Source organism: Bos indicus x Bos taurus, chromosome 5 (assembly GCF_003369695.1).
Source record: "Bos indicus x Bos taurus breed Angus x Brahman F1 hybrid chromosome 5, Bos_hybrid_MaternalHap_v2.0, whole genome shotgun sequence".
Taxonomy (NCBI): Eukaryota; Metazoa; Chordata; class Mammalia; order Artiodactyla; family Bovidae; genus Bos; species Bos indicus x Bos taurus.
In genome coordinates, this window is record NC_040080.1 from 119,320,557 (window position 1) to 119,339,212 (window position 18,656).

The 18,656-nt window shown below is 40.7% G+C and overlaps 1 protein-coding gene across 1 annotated transcript in view; it reads left to right on the forward strand.

Moving 5' to 3' along the window:
• The first annotated feature begins 9,398 nt into the window (after nucleotides 1-9,398).
• The window catches only part of TSPAN8 (tetraspanin 8), a 66,022-nt gene continuing 56,764 nt past the window's right edge, over nucleotides 9,399-18,656 (forward strand). Inside the window, exon 1 of the mRNA XM_027543661.1 lies at nucleotides 9,399-9,470. The gene's annotated coding sequence lies outside the window, so the exon portion shown is untranslated. The remainder of the gene's footprint in view (nucleotides 9,471-18,656) is intronic.

Consider the following 18,656-nt stretch of genomic DNA (forward strand, 5'->3'; position numbering starts at 1 on the left):
TCTGGATCTAGTATTGGCCTGCTAATGGGTGTGGCTGGTTCCTCATGCAGCTAGTTGGAGGATTTGTGGGGTCCCAAGCTGGCCCATTGGTGAGCTGGCTGGCTGAGGGGTTCAAGCTAGTGTTGGAGCTAGTGTTGGCCTGCTGGTGGGTGGGCTGGGTCCTGACTTGGCAGGCTGCAGGGCTGAGGTGGTCTCGGGATTGGTGTCTGCCTACTGTTGGGCAGAACCAGGTCCTGGGGTCTCTGGCTCTAGGACCTGGGATTCCCAGGGCTGGTGGGCAAGGCCAGGGCCCAGGGCATCCCAGGACTGGTGCTTGCTCACTGTGGGTGAGGCTGGGTTCTGGGGTTAGTGCTGGCTCATTGGGATTCATTACACTTTCCAGAGTAGAGTCTTGTGTTCCTGAAGAGAACAGATGTGTGGATCATCTCCATCTTTACACCTCCACAGGCTTCTCTCTGCCTACACAAAAAGTCCAAACTCCTTGGCCGAGCATGCAAGACTCTTGTGTGTCTCTTTTTGCCCATGGAATATCCATCCTCGACTTTCCTGGGAGCTGCACAACTCATGTTACTTTGGGGAATTACCCAGGTCCAATGCCTGCAGGCCTGAACATTTTCAGTTTTGAGTGAAGAGAAAGAAGGACTGAAAGTTGTTGGAAGTGGTTTATTTCAGGCACATATTGTAGATTCTGTTGCTGACACACATTCTAGATTAAGGCACTCTAAGAAGACAGACCATTTGCTCCAGTTACCTGGAATTACTTAGCTGTCATGGATTCTTTTAAAGACTCACTTATTCAGTGTTATCAACAACCTGTCAATAAATTGACTTCTTCTTTTTCTCTGTTTTCTTTGGTTCAAGTTGACAAAACTTTGCTTGTCCTGACTAGACAAAACTGTTAACCAAATGGAACTGGCACAATTCTTTCATGATCTGACCCTGAGGTAGTTGACCAGAAGCCACCTTCTGACTTTGGTTCCTAAAATGGGACATGTTTAGAAAATGAGACTCAGAAGTCTTTCTTATCTGCCAAATGAATTCCTAGTCCCTCAGTGCTGGGCTCTGGCACCTGTCTGGTAAAACTTCCCTGGTCTCTTCCCACACACAATTCTGCATCCTGTGTGTGCATAGCAAGATTAGAAGTCAACTTTTATTATGTGTCCAAGACCATGCTAAGCATTTTTGATTCATTAACTAATTTACTTATTCCTACTGTCTAATAAAAGTAAGTATGGTTATTATCATTCCATTTTATGGATGCTGAACAGGGGCAGAAGGTTAAGTAATACCCTAAAGCTCAACTAGTAAGTGGCACAGCTTGGGTCGTAACCTTGCCATTCAAAGCTGTGAATCACTGTGTTGTACTGACTCTTGGAGGTTCTTTACGATGGCCCTTTCGAATGTGTTCACATGCTTATCTCCATCCCCAGGCTGAGATTCTGTTGAGGTCAAGGATTTTTGCTTTTTTCAACATTGTAATTCCAGATCACAGCGTGTACCAAGCATACAGAGAAGACTCAGTAAATGAGAGAATGAACTAGTGAATAAATTCTCCATGGCACCTGTAACACTTAATCACTTATTTGATGTATGCAATTACTTTATTTCTTCATTCTAAGATGCATGTTTTAAAAACTGCTTCTGAAATTAGAAAATATCTTACAAATGTGTATATTTAATATGGTGGCTTTATGCCTCTCACCATCTTGAAAAATGATATTACAGTGATACATCCCACAATCCACAGAATCAAGGAAATATGAGGATAATTTTGGTTATACCTATTGCAAACCATAGCAATTGAGCTCCTCCTCATTGGTGCCTCCCTTCTGAAACATCACCTCTATCTGTCTGGCTCACTCTTACTGAATTGGGTTGTTCCTGTTCATTTCATTGAACCTCATGAGTTTCCCCTCCCAAACCAGGGTTGTGTCTGTAGATGGATGATTGCTTGTTACCATGGTATTAATAAATTTAGTCTGGCCTTGAAACAGGCCAAGACAAGTTTAGATATTGGAGAAAATGAGTTTGGAACAGTGGACAGGGCCTGGGCCTTTGTGGGTGAGGAATCAAGTGCATAGAAAGGGACCATGCTTTGATTACCTTCTCTACCTGCCTCCAGGTGTGGTCACAGAATGTGTCAGTGACACCGCTTTGTCTTCATTCTTCTCATTGCAGTCTACCTGCCCTTGCATGAGAGTTACTTTTGGAGAATAGGCTCAGGAAGGCCATTCACTTTTCCCCTCCCCCAGTTCTAAGTCTGAATAATGCTTACAATCAGTGTGGTTTTCCTCATGGGCCTATTCCTTTCCTCTCAATCCTAACCTAATTAGAATGACAACCGCATGTTGGAGGTGCTGTTGCTGAAATTATCTCTTAAATATCCACTGATTTTTTTTTTCAGTCCCCGAGAAATAGCCTTTAAATTGCTGACCTTGTTCTCAGCCTCCTGCTGCCCTCTCTAGTCCCTTTTCTCTACTAGTTTTGACTAGTTACTATAGTAAAATCAATCCAATTTACACACTCACTTGTTCAAAATACCTCTACTGCTTCTCCATTATTTTCCAAATGGAGACCCTTGCACATAAGTGGATATTCACAACCCGGTTTCTGTTGGTATTTTATGGAAAGATTCTATACCATATTCTTTCACTGTTAGAATATCATGGACATTAAGTTATCCTATCAATTTAATGCAACATTTTCAGGGAGAAACAATAAACAAAACAAAGAAAACTGGGGTTTTGGGGGGGTTGTCATCAAACAAGTACATTAAAATGCATTCTCAGAGCTCAGTAGCTAGTACATGGTTAGTAATTTTCCAAAACTGCATTCTTTTGGGTCAGCTGGAGGCCTTTTTAAATTGTGAGTGAGTGCCTAACCAGAGATCTACAGAGGTGACATTTTGTTTCCTCAGAGAATTTAATTGTTATTTGCAGGACAGCAAATGAAGCAAATCTTCCTCAATCTGTGCAAAACATTTTGTTGGTTTACCTCAGCTATATAAGTGAGAGAAAGTATGACCTGTTTCTTTCTTGCTTGCTTGCTGGAAGGGTATAACTAGCTCTTTTATATTTTGACCTATTTAAACCCATATCCAGGAACACTGTCTTCAGCCTGGGCAAGGAGGTGCTGTTGGGCAGGGTGCTGTGGTGAAGGAAGGCCCGGCACTCTGGGAAGGGTATACAGATCACCAGAAAGCAAGCATCTGACATGGCAGAGTGGAACCTCAGCCCTGGCTGCTGTCACGGGGCAGAGAAGGGCACAGAGTCCTCCATCAGTGGGGCCATGGAGGGTGGCTCCGGTAGCCTCAGGGCATCACATCCCAAGCTGCCCAATTCCAGGGGGTTCTATATTTGGGAAACCAATATGCATCCTGACCCCAGAGCATTTGTTTTCACATTTCACTTTTTATTAGTCACTGTTAGTCAAAAAAGAGATATTTTAAATCTTGAGTACTGATTCGGGTCACACATTCTGTAAAGGCCCTCATCTCCATCTCTCCCCATCCCTGAGAAACAGCTTCTTTAAAGAGTTAGTCTGCTGCTGTTACTTCATAGCAGCTGGGATTTATCCTTCCAGCATTAGGAGTCTATTACCGTAAGTTAGTATTGGGGAACTGTCTCAGTTTCTTTTTGGCTCAGAGCTACCTCTTGCCTGAAATACAACATTTATAGAAGGTACATTTAAGTGCAGCTTCCAAGAGCAAGGTTTCCTTTAATAGGCTGCGTCTCCTATGACACAGCAAGGATGCTGCAACCTTCTCTCAAAATCCAAGATGAGAGGTGAGAGGGCTCCTGTAGAACTAACCAAAGGAACAAATCTATAAGGGGATCAGAGCTATGGAAAAAATCCCCTTGGATTGAATTGTTTTTCTCTCTCTTCAGGTTTTCGGAGAAAGAAGCAAATGGCTGTAGCATAACTTTACAAAGAGATTTATTTAAAATTTTAAAACAAGGCTTCACTGGTGACTCAGTGGTGAAGAATCTGCCTGCCAGTGTAGGAAACATGGGATTCAATCCCTGATCCGGGAAGATCCCACATACTGTGGAGCAACTAAGCCCTTGAGTCACAACTGCTGACCCTGTGCTCTGCAGCCTGAAAACTGCAACTACGGAGCCCCTGTGCTGAAGCCACGGAAGCCCTAGCACCCTAAAGCCCACGCTCCACTGCAAGAAAAGCCACCGCAATGGGAAGCCTGTGCGCCACAACCGGAGAGTAGCCTGCACTCGCGGCAACTAGAGAAAAACCCACACAGGAAGGAAGACCCAGTGCAGCCAAAATCCATCGGTCATTAAATAAATAAAGTATGAATTTTTTTAAGCAAGCAAATAATTTTGAAAGTATATCTTGCAGGTGAAGTCTCCCCTCACGTTTAGAAGGAGGACAGCAAAAAAGGACAGTGCCTAGTACCTTACAATACTCAATAATGGTTTTGTAAATGAGTAAGGCTTGCTCTCTTTGTGCATTTAGCTGACTCCCTGTACCTTCGCAATCTTTTCGCTTCAGTATTTTTTTCTATATATACTTATCTTTAATGTCCAGAATGTCAGTGTTAATTATAAAGCTAATACTTACAAGCTTATATAGAACTACTGTTACTAAACTTACACAGAATTACTATTATGTGTGTGTTTGTGTGTATATATGTATGTGTGTGTTGTTGTTTAGCCACTAAGTCATGTCTGGCTCTTATGTAACCCATGGACTGTAGCCCACTGCAGGCTCCTCTGTGTGTGTATCTCTACACAATAATGCTAATAGCATAAGATTTAGGTATTACTATTATTCTAATTTTAAAGACATTATACTGAGGCATAGAAGGAATTCCCAGGTGGCTCAGTAGTAAGGAATCCGCGTGCTGCATGCAGGACCTGCAGGAGACGTGGGTTTGATCCCTGTGTCAAGATCCCCTGGAGGAGGACATGGCAACCCACTCCAGTATTCTTGCCTGGAGAATTCCATGAACAGAGGGCCCTGGTGGACTACAGTTCAGAGGTCACAAAGAGTAGGATATGACTGAGCTACTGTACATGCATGGCTGAAGTATAGATGGGGTTAAAAAATTTGCAAAGTCTCAAAAGTGACAGGATTCAGATCTGCACAGTCACTGCTAGGTCCTGAGTTACCCAAAAAAATCACCTAAATCTGTTGCTACTTGAAGCAGGAAAGTGAATCCAGGTTTCTCGGTGTCTAGGAGAAGGGGTTTGTTGTATAATCTCACTTTACCAGGAAGCCAATGACTGTGCCCTGGATTTTGACTTTACAGGACTTGACCAACACAGTCTGATTTCTTCAGAGAGGTTGACACTGATTGGAAGCCTGCTTTGTGCCTGATGCTTTCCTGAACACCCTCTTCTAGACAGCATGCCGTGGAATTCTCACAACAACCTGTAGGGATGAATTCCTACTTGTGTCTTGCAGATGAGAATACTGAATCTTGGGAAGTGGACATCACTTGGTGAGGTCACACTGCTAGTAGATGGTTGAACCAGAACTCAGATCTGGACCCACCTGCCTCTAGACTTTACTTCATCCTTGGTGTTACCCCTATTTCTTAGACATTTCCAATCAATCTGCCTTTCCAACACTGATAGGGCAATATGTTAATGGCTGTATATGGCCATAATAATGGCTGTAATGGCTGTATATGCCACTGTTAGTGGCATAATTAGTGTATATTTTAATGAGCTGAGTGTTCCACAGAGAATTTCTTGAGCTTTGTTCCTACCACAAAATATTAGTGAAGCAAATGGTAGGAAATCTTGCCAAACTTAAATTGGGACTTTCTTTCTATGTATTTTTCTTGAACATGGTTGATTGACCATCACAACCATTACATTAGTGTTGAACAACCAATGTATTCTGGTTACAAATGTGAGAAAAAAATATAAGCAAAAGGATCTGGTAGGCAGTCAACTCAGTGTATCATTATACTGCAGATTTGATTATAGGCTATTTTGAGTGAAAATGGATACTTCTGAAATTCCCAACTAAATCTGACTTTCTTTCTAGGGTCCAGTTGACCTTTTAGTTTAAAATTGGCTATTATTAACACAGGGATAATGCTCAATCATATTTCTGTGTTTGTAAGCATCATGAAGGTAAAGGTTCTGGTCTCCAACTTTGAATTGAGGAAGAGCTCAGTAAATGCTATGGAACAAATGGCAAGAATCCACTTAGTCTGAACTATGAAACTGATCAAGTTTGGGTGCTTCCTTCTTCTTGTTGACTTTTTTCTTCTCCTTGAATGTCTATTCACCCCAGGCCTCTACCACATGTTTATGTTTGCTCTAAGCCCTGAGTAAAATAATCTGATCAACACAAACATTGGTGACTTACTGAATTTTTTTTCTTTTGAGAAGTATTTGCAATTTCCAAAGGGAGTTAGAGGTAAGACTGAGTGTACATGGTATTAAACAGAATTTTCCCCTCTATAATGGGCAGGGGGCCTCCAAGGCCTGTGAAACCAGTTCAGGAGCCGATGATCAAGGTACTAGATAAGCTCTGTTAGAGAGCAGAATGCTGTGTTTCATGTGCAGACACCAACGTGGCATTGCCTGTATTGTGTGGGGCGCCCACTGTTATCTTCCCTTTAGTCTCATGGTGATTCTGGGGTGAAGGCAGGATCAGAGATCAGAGTACCTGCCACCTGGCTTCGGACTTGTATCCACTGCTCACCTTTGTCTTGGTGCCACCTGTGAGATGTTTGGTGTGGTTTGGTTTCTCTCTCGGTGTATTCACTTTCACACTGTCCCTTGCCAGGGGAATCAGTGCTGAGAACAGTGAATAACCACACAGTGTAACCCAGACAGACATCTCAACAGAGCCAGAGGAAAAGCCTCTATAATTTCCTAACATTCATCTAGAGATCTGCAAATTAAGGTCATTGGCCCAAATACTGGGGAATGCTTGCTTTTGTATACCAAAGAGCTAAGAATGACTTTTACATGTTTAAACAGTTGAGGGGGAAAAAAAAGAAGAATATTTTGTGATATGTGAAAATTATGAAATTTAAATATCTGTGACCATAAAGTTTCATTGGAACAGAGCCATACTTTTCGTGTACATATTGTTTATGACCGTTTTTGTACAATAATGGTAGAGTTACATAGCTTTGACAAAGGCCTGCAAAACTTAAAATATTTATTATCTGGCCTTCCACAGGGAAAGTTCGCTGAATCCCGATTTAGTCACTCATCTGGCATCCACCAGGAGAGCTGCCTGGAAATCACTGTGAGGCAGATCCATACCATTTTTCCCTTGTAGGCATCTGTTTTCTCTGGAAGTTCTGCTAGCTTGATTAATTGCATCAGTGGATATTAATACTGGACAAGAAAGCTTGTCGAGCCATCTAGGTTGCCTGGTAATAGTGGTATGTTCCCGGTGCCTTGCCTGGGAATAATGAAACAGAAATAGCAGAAGCTGTAATAGTCTTATAACAGTCTTGGAGAAGGAAATGGCAACCCACTCCAGTATTCTTGCCTGGAGAATCCCAGGGATGGAGGAGCCTGTTGGGTGCCATCTATGGGGTCGCACAGAGTCGGACACGACTGATGCAACTTAGCAGCAGCATAACAGTCTTACAATGTAATTTTCCCCTTCTGTATACATTTCAGTGACTGAGTTTAAAAACCTTTATGATTACAGGACAAAGCAAGACACACAGTTCCTATGCATTTGGAAAATATGAACAAATGAAAGCCCAGAGAATTTAGACAACCATTCTAACATCATATAGCTACTGAATGGGAAAACCAGGTCTAGAAAAAACCCAGAACCTGACACCTCATTGCATTATGCTGCTACCCATGAATGGGACTACCATATGTACGATATTGTGAAGAATGCATTTATAGTTTTCAGTCTGGGGTTCTTCTTTTTACTCATTTCCCTGGAAAAGCAATATACAGGCATTTAGCTAATTAAATTAAGTCTAATCTGTCTACTTTCTTCATTTGTGGCTAATTAAAAGATTCTTGGGGGAATCTTTTTCTAACTCTTTCACTTGAGAAGATGAGACTGTCCCTGGATGAAGCTTAGAACTAATACTGAAAGCATCTATGCTCTGAGATTCTCACCCCAATCAGTGAACCACTGATACATACACTTCTGCTTTACAGAGATTTTTGTTTCCCCAGAGATACGAACCTCTTAAAATACAGGATGTGTGTATACAGTACAGGCAGGTTTTCTACTGTCTGAGCCACCCAGGATGCCCCACTATGCAGTGATGCACCTGTGATCAAGGCTGCCATGTGAACAGGTTGTGGCAGTGTGAGTCAGAGTTAATGGCTTTTGACACTGTACTTTCCGCACCACTAGTTTTTATAACTAAACCATTCTTCCTGGAGATGATGAGTCTCTACTCTTCTAAATTGTTGTTTAGTCGCTAAGTCCTATTGGGCTCTTTTGCGATCCCATGGACTGTAGCCCTCTAGACTCCTCTGTCCGTGGGATTTCCCAGGCAAGAATACTGGAATGGGTTGCCATTTCCTTCTCCAGGGGATCTTCCCCACCCAGGGATCGAACCTGTATCTCCTGCAGTTTGATTTTGATATTGGCAGGCAGCTTCTTTACCACTGAGCCATCAGGGAAGCCCCACTCTTCGGAATATGTTGCCCCAATAAAGAAGTACATTTGTAAAGCTACATCCTTAGACAATTCAAAGGAACAATGTCAAGCTTCTGACGTTAACTAGTATTATTTTATATACAAAAATTCACAGGAAAACAAAGAGGACCAGATGTGTGAAACTAAAACGAATTAAAAGATTAATGATACACACCCAAATTGTGTGTAAATTTAGTGTCAACATTCCCTTTAATTTTCAGGATTCACTCATGGCAGTTCTGCTTTACTGATGGTGATTCTATGTATACTGTATGGACAAACATCTGATTAGTTTATTAGAGTGAAAGTGTAAATAGCACAGTTGTACCTTACTCTTTGTGACCCCAAGGACTGAAGGGATTCTCCAGGCAAGGATACCGAAGAGGTTTGCCATTTCCTTCTCTAGGGCATCTTACTGACCCAGGGATGGAACCCGGGTCTCCTGCATAGCAGGCAGATTCTTTATAGACTGAGCTACCAGGGAGGCATAATATATTTATGTTCATCTTAACAGCTAAAATATTTTAATTTGCTCCTTTACTTTTGACTATATGTCTTGGTTTTTTGCAGAAAATAGTTTGTTGAATTGTAACCAATTTGAAACAAACCATAATGGAGTAAGATTATTCAAATAATGGTATAACGGGGTGGGGTGGGGCAGTTTGGAACAGGGTGGGGTTGCTCAGGAGGAGGGCTTACAGTGGCACTTTACAGGTTCTAACTCGAAGAGTGTGGGCTCATTGGCCAAATGATGTCACAATAGACAATGTATGTAAGATAGCATCACTATATTTCATATACTGAAGTCCGCAGAGCAAATGGGTGCTTCCTGTCTCTACACTGACTCCTGTCCCAGGGTAACTGATTAATGCTAATGACAATACAACTAAGTATGTTGATTAGTTATGCCATAAAAAGCAATCAGGGCAATCTCTTATAAAAAGTTCTTCCTCTTCCCTCTCCCTCTCTCTTCCCTTCTCTTCTTCCTTCCCTCCTGTCCTTCCTCCCTTCCTTTCTGACTGTTAAAACTTGTTCATTCTCCCTATAAAAAGTACACTAAAGTTGTTATCCACTCTTATACTCATGTGAGACAAACAACAGTTAACTTTGAACATGGAGACAGGTGTCTGAGCAGACTTACCAGAAATCTGGTTAATCAAGTCTAGTCTGAAGACAAAACAGAAAGGAACACTCAGTAGTATTCCTGTGAGAGGAGGGACCTGCATTGCAGCTGTTCTCGCTAAGCTCCTTGAAGATATTTTAAATGAAACAAACTGCTTTGATGAAACTGTAACATATGATGTAGTTTGAAATGAGAGAAGAGTACAAATCTCTGAAAGTCATATAAGTGATGAGATTTTTAAGTTTAAGGGTTTCCCTTGGGTGTGACAGCCTCAGGTTTGGGATGTTTTGCATAATTATGAATGTGGAACTGTATTTTAAAGTTGATTGTGGGTTTAGCTGGCATCAGTGTGCAAATTTATTTTTTATTTTCTAACAAGATAGGCTTGTATAGCTTCTAGAATCTTCTTTGTGGAAAAAAATAAAAGTCTGTTAAAGTAGGCAGAGCTTTCTGAAGATGGCATATAGCATGCACAAGCATACTCTATTTTTTGATGTCCTTAGTATATTTAGATTTGGAGTATACAGCCAGATAACCATAGGAAGAATATATAGTTTTATGTGATTTTTAAAAAGAATTGAATTATCCTTTTCTAACTCCTGAGGGTGTGAGTTATTACAGTGACTTTGTGTATGCCAGTCCTCTGTCTGCTCCAACTGAAATAAATAAGGGCTTTTTCAATAGACAAGAATAAGATGTGAGGAAAGTAGAAACCATGATTAAACAGTTCAGGTAGTGGAAATTTCCCATGAAACTTTTGTTTTGGGAAAGGAGGTGCCCAAGGACAGTTTTCACATTGATTCTACTTCAAAAAATCTCAAGGTCAGGATAATTTTGTGAAGCCAGTTTTCCATAGACAGCAGAGCATTGTTTCCTGGTTCTTGGTGAGAACAGGCTGTCCTTTGAATATTGCGAAGCAGAGAAACTCTTGCTTTATCAGGAAAGAAATGCAGTTGTTCAGGGAAATCTTTTGTCTTTTAGAAGGACCAAGCACAGTTGTTTTCAGCATCCAAGGGATTGTTGAGCCTTGTGTTGTACAACATGAGACTAATGAATAATTTTTGTATGATCTTATATTTATGTTCAGTGAGCATCCTTGTTCTATTCCCCTATCATAAAAAAATAATGAGCTGAGTGTACCCTAATCCTGCATTAAGGATTCACTTTGTGTGTCTCCATTTAATGGTATACATATATAATTTCCTAAATCAATGCCATCCAGGGTCTTTAACAAAATTAATGAGAAATATTTACATCTCTTCATCACCTTTGGGCCATTTGCATAACAGCAACAGATAAGAGAAATACAGCTGTACCTTCTGTTGTATTCCCAGCTTTTGTATTCGGAGCTGGGTTCAAAGGTGGTTCTATGTTGCATTTTCTCCCAAACTCTTAGGCTCAGCAGTTCTGAGTTGTTTAAACAATACATCACTTAGCCATTTTGAATCCCAGTTTTCCCCACATAAAACATAGCACCATGGATAATCACAAATTGAGTTGTTAGTACAAAAGTAATTGTGGTTTTGGACCCTGAAATTTAAATCATTATAAAATTTAAATCATTATAACTAGGCTCAAACACATCTTTATTAATCAAAATAGGAACCATTTCAGTCAACACACTTTTGCCAAATGAGAAATAAGTTTGTTCATTCCAGTAGGGTAAAAATCATGCTTCAGGATTTGACAAACTCTTAGAAAGCACTTTGTGCATACTGGAGGTTGTGGAAGCATTTTCTCTGCAAAAAGTTATTGAGATGCTTGAAGAAGTGGTAGTCAGTTGGTGAGAGATCAGGTGAATATGGCGGATGAGGCAAAACTTCGTAGCCCAATTTGTTCAACCTTTGAAGCGTTGGCTGTGTGGGCATTGTCTTAGAGAAGAATTGGGCCCATTCTTTTGACCAATGCCGGCTGCGGGCATTGCAGTTTTTGGTGCATCTCGATTTACTGAGCATGCTTCTAAGATGTGTTGCTTTCACGAGAATTCAGAAAGCTGTAGTGGATCAGACAGGCAGCAGACCCCCAAACACTGACTGTGACCTTTTTTTGGTGCAAGTTTGGCTTTGAGAAGTGATTTGGAGCTTCCTCTCCATCCAACCACTGAGCTGGTTGTTACTGGTTGTTGTATAAAATCCACTTTTTGTCGCACGTCACAATCTGATTGAGAAACAGTTCCTTGTTATTGGGTAGAATAAGAGAAGATGACACTTCCAAATGACGATTTTTTGTTTTTTGGTCAGCTCACAAGGAACCCACTTATTGAGCTTTTTCATCTTTCCAATTTGCTTCAAATGCCAAACGACCACAGAATTTTAATGTTGAGCTCTTCAGCAACTTCTCGTGTAGTTGTAAGAGGATCAGCTTCAATGATGGCTCTCAATTCATTGTCATCAACTTCCGATGGCTAGCCTCACTTCAAGGTTCTTGTCTCCTTCGCAAAACTTCTAGAACCCCCACTGTGCTGTATGTTTGCTAGAAGTTCCTGGGCCAAAGGTGTTGTTGATGTTGTGAGTTGTCTCCAGTGCTTTACAATCCATTTTGAACTCAAGTAAGAAAACTGCTCAGATTTGCTTTTTGTCTAACATAATTTTCATAGTCTTAAATAAATATAAAAAAGCAATGTCATTAGCAAAAAAAAAAAAAAGCCAGAAGTGTACATTAAAGTGATGTATAACATAACCACAACAAATTTCAACAATGCAAAAACTGCAGTTACTTTTGCACCAACTTCTATAATTCATAATGTTATTGCTAAATTTGAAAAAGTAACATAGAGTTTCTGGCATATGGGCATACATGTACACACACACACACACACACACACACACACACACACACACGAGTCATCTCCAAGCCCTAAAGAATTCAGGAAGACTGTAATAGGAGGGAGAATTTATATAAGCTTTGTAGCAGATGTCAGCTCTATTAAAGGCTTGCATCAAATATGCTGTGGAGCAAAAAGGAGAAATGGCCTTTTCCAATGGACCACTGTCCAGGTTTTAGCCTAAACCTCACTCTGTTGCCCCTGTGCCCTGGGAGCAAGAGAGGCATAGTATCTGCTATTCTAGGACTCTGGAGGGAGACATGCCTGAGTTTGAATCCTGGCTCAGTCACTTCACATTCCTTAAAGCAAGGCCAGTACATATTCTACTTCTGCTCTAAGGTGGCTGTTAGGAGAATAACATAAGTTAATGAAAGTAAAATGCTGACATGAATACACAAAACATAAACAGTGTTTGACACATTATAAATTCTCCATTAATGATAGTTATTTGTGTTTAAAGTGCAACCAGGAATTTTACAAGGCACATAAATGTGAGAAAGCTGAAATTGAAATTTTAGCTCCATCAAATAGGATGGAGACAATTGATTACTTATTGCTCCCTGGCTAATGATTTATCATTTGGAAGATGTGATCTTACAGGACACTGACACTGTTGTTGGCACGATCGATTAACATGGCTCTAGAGATGCACAGGAAGTGTAACTTGATGAACCTCTTGTTGAACTGCCAGACCTAAATTAAGTGCAGTTGAGCTGGTAGCTGCCACAAGGTACCACTGCTGCTGTATCCTTTAGAGATGCAAACAGGAATAGATTTCTTTCAATTACAAGAAAATTCCAAAGCCTTCTTTGCTATGGTATCAGCATAATTTCTTGGGAAGCAGGCGCCTGTCAGTAAGTAAAAGAGGTATGGGTGTGTGTGTATACGTGAATGCAAACCCACATTTACTGCTGCATGAGTGACTTGAAAAGGTCAGGGATCACTGAGTGCACTGACTTCACAACATAATAACAAAAATAGTGGAGACTGATTTTGGATACTAGAAAGAGTATCTCAAATGTCTAGTGAAAATTCAAATCTCAGAGTTCATTGAATTTTGAGAATTTGGTGTTAGACCGTTGTATTTTTCCTGCTTCTCCCTCCCAAGATTACTTCATTTTTGTCTGTAGGCACACACACTTTCCCACCCCTCCTCAAATTTCAGAAGAGGTGTCCCCGCTTCTGTGCAAAGTTGTGCTTTCCAAGTCATTTCTCCCTACTCCATCAAGGGGAGGACCCTGTTCCCTTACAGTTTCCTCTCGCATTTATACTTGTGACTTCTTCCCATTTTCTGACTCTGACATTATGACTTATGTAAATGCTCAAGAATCTCATTATTTTTTTAAATAAAACTTTTTTTTTTTTTAATGTGAGCCATTTTAAAGTCTTTATTGAGTTTGTTACAATACTGCATCTGTCTTATGTTTTGGGTTTTTTTTTTTTTTTTTGGCCCTGAGGCATGTGGGATCGTAGTTCTCTGATTAGAGATCTAACCCACACTCCTTGCGTTGGAAGACAAAGTTTTAACTACTGGACAGCCAGGGAAGTCTCACTTCTCTGTATTTTTAAAAAACTTCTCTTGTCTTTCTTTACCTACCCACCTTACTTTTTCTTCCTCCACCGAATTCATCCAAAACTCATGTGTAATTATCTCAATGTCCTCAACTCCCATTCACTTTTTAAAAATTTAGTTTACATTTTTACCAAAATGTAAAATTTGATTAAAATTTCAGCTTAAGGGGTCAGATAGTTTTCCGAAGCTTATAACAAAACCCCAGACTTTGCCTCTCTGGCAGCCCATGGGCAACACACTTTTATTTCTTTTATTTTTTACTCTTAATATCTTTATGTAGCATACTACTCCTTGATTTTTACATTGTAGGCTCTATCTATTGACCACTTCCATGAAAAATGAGGTTTCTTCTATTGCTGACTCTGTCCTTCACACATGTACTTCCAAGAATTCCCTTTCCTGTATAGTTAAAGACCAATTTTGGTGTCACATGGCTATGACTTTTAAATGTCATTCACAGGGGACGCACAGGATTAGATGTTCTTTCCTGCACACTTTTAAAATATTCCCTGGAGTTAACTTGTCTTCATTTGCTTAGTTTTTCTATGAACTGATTCAATCCCTCAAAACACACCAGGGATTTTATCAGTTTCACCTTTTGCAGACTTCTTTACTGGAACTTCTGACCTGCTTCAGTTTTGACTGGCTGTGACATGCCTGTCCTTCTGTAGTCTTAGCTCATCACTCACGATTTCCTCTGCCTAACCCTTGAGGTGGGTTTCCTGTTTCTATACCCTCTTCTTGGCAGAATATTTGTAGTAACTTCTGGAGAAAGGGTACGTAGGGGATGTAAATATTTTGGTTTCCTGCATGTCTAAAAATCTCTGCAGTCTTTTAGTATGTCTCTACATAGAATTCTGAATCAGAAGGCACTTTCTATCAGAATTTTGAAACATTGTTTTTGTGTTGCTAAGAAATCCAAAGATATTCTAATCCTTGATTTTTTTGTGACTTAATTTTATTTATTTACCTTTATTAAACAATAGTCGATTTATAATATTAGTTTCAAGTGTATGACATAGTGTTTTAATATTTTTATAGCTTATACTCCATTTACAGAGAAGGCAATGGCACCCCACTCCAGTACTCTTGCCTGGCAAACCCCATGGACGGAGGAGCCTGGTAGGCGGCAGTCCATGGGGTCAGTAGGAGTCGGACATGACTGAGCCACTTCACTTTCACTTTTCACTTTCATGCATTGGAGAAGGAAATGGCAACCCACTCCAGTGTTCTTGCCTGGAGAATCCCAGGGACGGGGGAGCCTGGTGGGCTGCAGTCCATGGGGTCGCACAGAGTCGGACATGACTGAAGTGACTTAGCAGCAGCAGCAGCATACTCCATTTAAAGTTATTATTAAATATTGGCTATCCTCCCTGTGCTGTATGGTGCATCCTTGTATCTAATTCATTTTATACACAGTGGTTTGTACCTCTTAATCCCCTGTTCCTATATGACCCTCCCTACTTCCTTCTCCCTTCTCTGTATCTGTGCATCTGTTTGTTTTACTGTATTCATTTAAAAAAAATTTTAGGTTCCACATACATGTCAAAATGCAGAATTTGTCTTTGTTATTTTTACAGACTAATATGCTCCAGGTCCATCTCTGTTGTTGTAAATGGCAATATGTCATTCTCTCTCTCTCTTTTTTACAGCTGAGTAATATTCCATTATATACATTTTATATGTATACAATACATATATTATATGTATACATGTGTATACCTCACATTTTCTTTATCCACTCATCTGTTGATTGGACATTTAGGTTGCCTCCATATATTGGATGTTGTTAATCATGCTGCTTTGAACATCAGGTTGCAAATAACCTTTTTGAATTAGTGTTTTTTTTTTTTTTTTCCAGATACACTCAAGAGTAATGGAATTGCTGGATCATATCATAGTTCTATTTTTAGTTTTTTGAGGTGCTTCCATACTGTTTTTAACAGGGACTACACCAGTTTACATTCCCATGATGGGTACCAGGGTTCCCTTTTCTCCACCTTTTTGCTAACACTTGTTATTTGTGGTCTTTTTGAAAATAGCCATCCTGACAGGTGAAAGCTGATATCTTATTGTTTTGATTTGCATTTCCCTGATGATTAGCAATGCTGCACGTATTTTCATGTAATATAAGCCATCTGTATGCCTTCTTCCAAAAAATGCCTATTCAGGTCTTTTGCCCATTTTTAAATTGGGTACCTAATAAGTAGCTTTGTGGGGCTGGAGTGACTTTGAGAAGATACCTCACATACAAGGGCAAAGGAGAAGCCCCAGCAAGATGGTAGAAGGGGCAAAATCACATTTAGAATCAAACCCCATACCCACCAGAAACACTCAGAGGGCTCAAACAAACCTTGTGTGCACCAGGACCCAGAAACCCCACACAGACTGAGACAGAACTGTGTTTGTGTGTCTCCTGAGAAGGTATGGGTCAGCAGTGGACTGCCGCAGGGGCAGGAGCTCTGGGTGCAGCAGACCTGGGTATGGCATAAACCCTCTTGGCTGCCATTAACCCCACCATAGAACTGCCAGAACTCACATAGGACTGGGGAAACAGACCCTTGGAAGGCACAAATAGAACCTTATGTGCACCAGGGCCCAGGAGAAAGGAGCAGTGACCACCCAAGAGACTGACCCAGACTTTCCCGTGAGTGTCCAGGAGTTTCCAGTGGAGGCGTGGGTCAGCTGTGGCCTGCTGCAGGCTTGAGGGTACTGAATGTAGCAGTGTCTGCATGGGACCTTTTGCAGGAGGTCGCTATTATCTTCATTACCTCCACCACAGTTTGGCCTCAGGTAAATAACAGGGAGAGAACACAGCCCCGCCCATCAACAGAAAATTGGATTAAAGATTTACTGAGCATGGCCCCGCCCATCAGAACAAGACCCAGTTTCCCCTCAGTCTCTCCCATCAAGAAGCTTCCTTAAGCCTCTTATCCTTCTCCATCAGAGGGCAGACAGACTGAAAGCCACAATCACAGAAAACTAACCAATTTGATCACATGGACCACAGCTTTGTCTAACTCAATGAAACTATGAGCCATGCTGTGTAGGGCCACCCAAGACGTATGGGTCATGGTGGAGAGTTCTGGCAAAACGTGGTCCACTGGAGAAGGGAGGGGCAAACCACTTCAGTATTCTTGCTTTGAGAAACCCATGAACAGTATGAAAAGACAAAGATAGGACACTGAAAGATGAACTCCCTGGGTCGGTAGGTGCCCAATATGCTACTGGAGACTAGTGGAGAAATAACTTCGGAAAGAATGAAGAGATGGAGCCAAAGCAAAAACAATACCCAGTTGTGGATATGACTGATGATGGAAGTAAAGTCTGATGCTGTAAAGAGCAATATTTCATAGGAACCTGGAATGATAGGTCCATGAATCAAGGCAAATTGGAAGTGGTTAAACAGGAGATGGCAAGAGTGAACATCAGCATTTTAGGAATCAGCAGACTAAAATGGACTGGAATGGGTGAATTTAACTCAGATGACCATTATATCTACTACTGTGGGCAGGAATCCCTTAGAAGAAATGAAGTAGCCATGATGGTCAACAAAAGTCTGAAATGCAGGACTTGGATGCAATCTCAAAAATGACAGGATGATCTCTGTTCGTTTCCAGGGCAACCATTCAATATCATGGTAATCCAAGTCTATGCCCTGACCAGTAATGCTGAAGAAGCTGACATTAACAGTTCTATGAAGACCTACAAGACCTTCTAGAACTAACACCCACAAAAGATGTCCTTTTCATTATAGGGAACTGGAATGCAAAAGTAGGAAGTCAAGAAATACCTGGACTAATAGGCAAGTTTGGCCTTGGAGTACAGAATGAAGCAGGGAAAAGGCTAATAGAGTTTTGCTAAGAGAATACACTTGGCATAGCAAAGTTATAGCAAATACCCTCTTCCAACAACACAAGAGAAGACTCTACACATGGACATCACCAGATGATTATATTCTTTGCAGGCAAAGATAAAGAAGCTCTATACAGTCAGCAAAAACAAGACCAGAAGCTGACTGTGGCTCAGATCATAAATTCCTTAATGCCAAATTCAGACTTAAATTGAAGAAAGTAGGGAAAACCACTAGACCATTCAGGTATGACCTAAATCCAATCCCTTATGATTATACAGTGGAAGTGACAAATAGATTCAAGGGATTAGATCTGCTAGTGCCTGAAGAACTATGCACTGAGGTACATGAAACTGTACAGGAGGCAGGTATCAAGACCATCGCCAAGAAAAAGAAATGAAAAAGGAAAAATGGTTGTCTGAGGAGGGCTTACAAATGGCTATGAAAAGAAGAGAAGTGAAAGGCAAAGGAGAAAAGGAAAGATATACTCATTTGAATGCAGAGTTCCAAAGAATAGCAAGGAGAGATAAGAAAGCCTTCCTTGGTGATCAGTGCAAAGAACTAGAAGAAAGCAATAAAATGGGAAAGACTAGAGATCTCTTCAAGAAAATTAGAGATACAAAGGGAAAATTTCATGCAAAGATGGGCACAATAAAGGACAGAAATTGTA